This window comes from Schistocerca serialis, unplaced genomic scaffold (genome assembly GCF_023864345.2).
Source record: "Schistocerca serialis cubense isolate TAMUIC-IGC-003099 unplaced genomic scaffold, iqSchSeri2.2 HiC_scaffold_1185, whole genome shotgun sequence".
Classification (NCBI taxonomy): domain Eukaryota; kingdom Metazoa; phylum Arthropoda; class Insecta; order Orthoptera; family Acrididae; genus Schistocerca; species Schistocerca serialis.
The window spans coordinates 77,501-80,000 of NW_026047387.1; the positions used below are offsets into that span (position 1 = coordinate 77,501).

Genomic DNA, 2,500 nt, shown 5'->3' on the forward strand with positions numbered 1-2,500 from the left:
GGCCGGCCGCGAAGCCCTGACGAGTAGGAGGGTCGCGGCGGTGGGCGCAGAAGGGTCTGGGCGTGAGCCTGCCTGGAGCCGCCGTCGGTGCAGATCTTGGTGGTAGTAGCAAATACTCCAGCGAGGCCCTGGAGGGCTGACGCGGAGAAGGGTTTCGTGTGAACAGCCGTTGCACACGAGTCAGTCGATCCTAAGCCCTAGGAGAAATCCGATGTTGATGGGGGCCGTCATAGCATGATGCACTTTGTGCTGGCCCCCGTTGGGCGAAAGGGAATCCGGTTCCTATTCCGGAACCCGGCAGCGGAACCGATACAAGTCGGGCCCCTCTTTTAGAGATGCTCGTCGGGGTAACCCAAAAGGACCCGGAGACGCCGTCGGGAGATCGGGGAAGAGTTTTCTTTTCTGCATGAGCGTTCGAGTTCCCTGGAATCCTCTAGCAGGGAGATAGGGTTTGGAACGCGAAGAGCACCGCAGTTGCGGCGGTGTCCCGATCTTCCCCTCGGACCTTGAAAATCCGGGAGAGGGCCACGTGGAGGTGTCGCGCCGGTTCGTACCCATATCCGCAGCAGGTCTCCAAGGTGAAGAGCCTCTAGTCGATAGAATAATGTAGGTAAGGGAAGTCGGCAAATTGGATCCGTAACTTCGGGATAAGGATTGGCTCTGAGGATCGGGGCGTGTCGGGCTTGGTCGGGAAGTGGGTCAGCGCTAACGTGCCGGGCCTGGGCGAGGTGAGTGCCGTAGGGGTGCCGGTAAGTGCGGGCGTTTAGCGCGGGCGTGGTCTGCTCTCGCCGTTGGTTGGCCTCGTGCTGGCCGGCGGTGCAGGATGCGCGCGCCTGCGCGGCGTTCGCGCCCCGGTGCTTCAACCTGCGTGCAGGATCCGAGCTCGGTCCCGTGCCTTGGCCTCCCACGGATCTTCCTTGCTGCGAGGCCGCGTCCGCCTTAGCGTGCTCCTCCGGGGGCGCGCGGGTGCGCGGATTCTCTTCGGCCGCCATTCAACGATCAACTCAGAACTGGCACGGACTGGGGGAATCCGACTGTCTAATTAAAACAAAGCATTGCGATGGCCCTAGCGGGTGTTGACGCAATGTGATTTCTGCCCAGTGCTCTGAATGTCAACGTGAAGAAATTCAAGCAAGCGCGGGTAAACGGCGGGAGTAACTATGACTACGTCGAAAGGTGTTACGAGGGTAGCACGACGGTGATAGCGGGCGGCGCCGACGTGGGCGTGCCCCTGCAGCCGGCTAGGGGTGTGCGTCAGGGTGACCCCCTCTCCCCCCTCCTTTTCAATTTTGCGGTGGACTATGTTTTGAGTCAACTTCCCTCCCACATCGGAGCTCGGATCCTTGGTCGCAGAGTTAACGCTGCGGCCTTCGCAGATGACGTCCTGCTTTTTGCATCGACCGCGAGGGGATTGCAGTCCCTCATCGACGCAGCCGTCGCAGCCCTCGCCCATCTGGGGCTGCAGATCAACGCCCGGAAGTGTTTCACCCTCGCCTTAGTCGCGTCTGGGCGCGACAAGAAGGTGAAGGTCGACGCCGACGTTACCTTCAAAGCGGGCAACGCCACCGTGCCCGCCCTACGTGTGGGTGAAACCTTCCGGTACCTGGGACTGCAATTCTCCACCGCTGGTCGCTGCGTTTTCAACCCACGACGCCACCTGGTGGAGCAGCTGGACGTCATCTCCCGAGCTCCGCTCAAGCCGCAACAGCGCCTCCACGCCCTCACCACCGTACTTCTGCCTGGCCTGTACCATGGGCTGGCCCTCAGCCGCACCCGAGTGGGTGCGTTGAAAGCGGCAGATGTGACCATCCGTGCCGCCGTCAGGAGATGGTTCCGCCTTCCGGCGGACACTCCCCTGGGCTACTTCCACGCTCCTGTAGCCCAGGGAGGCCTCGGCATCCCATCATGCCGATGGATGGGGCCAACACTTCGCCGGTCCCGTCTCCTGGCGCTGAAGAGGATTGGGCCAGCCGCCGACGGTGCAGGCCGGGACGAGGTGCAGCGTGAGATTGAGGCGCTGGAGCGGCATCTTATGTGGGAGGGCCACCTCCTCAAATCGTCGACGCAGGTTGGAGAGATGTGGGCCGCGCGCCTGCACGTTGCCTTTGACGGTGCGGCGCTGTCATCTTCCGCCGCCGTCAAGGGGCAACACCAGTGGGTCGCTGACACCAGTCGCCTGCTATCTGGGCGTAACTTCATCGACGCTCTCCGCGCCCGCATCAACGCCTTCCCCACGAAGGCACGGCGCAGTCGCGGGCGGGAGGCGGACACCAGATGCCGCGCGGGCTGCCAGGCCGTAGAGACCGCCAACCACGTGTTACAGGCTTGCTTCAGGACGCACGGGTCCCGGGTTAAGCGGCATGACGCGATCGTGCGCTATGTCGCCCGTGGACTCGCGCAGAGGGGCTTCAACGTCTCTGTGGAGCCCCACCTCCGCACACCTGAGGGAATCCGCAAGCCTGACGTGGTGGCGGTTAAAGACGGCATCGCCCGCGTCATC

The 2,500-nt window shown here is 63.1% G+C and overlaps 1 pseudogene; it reads left to right on the forward strand.

The window, feature by feature from the left end:
- Positions 1-2,500, forward strand: part of LOC126434244 (large subunit ribosomal RNA) — a 6,148-nt pseudogene that overhangs the window by 1,710 nt on the left and 1,938 nt on the right.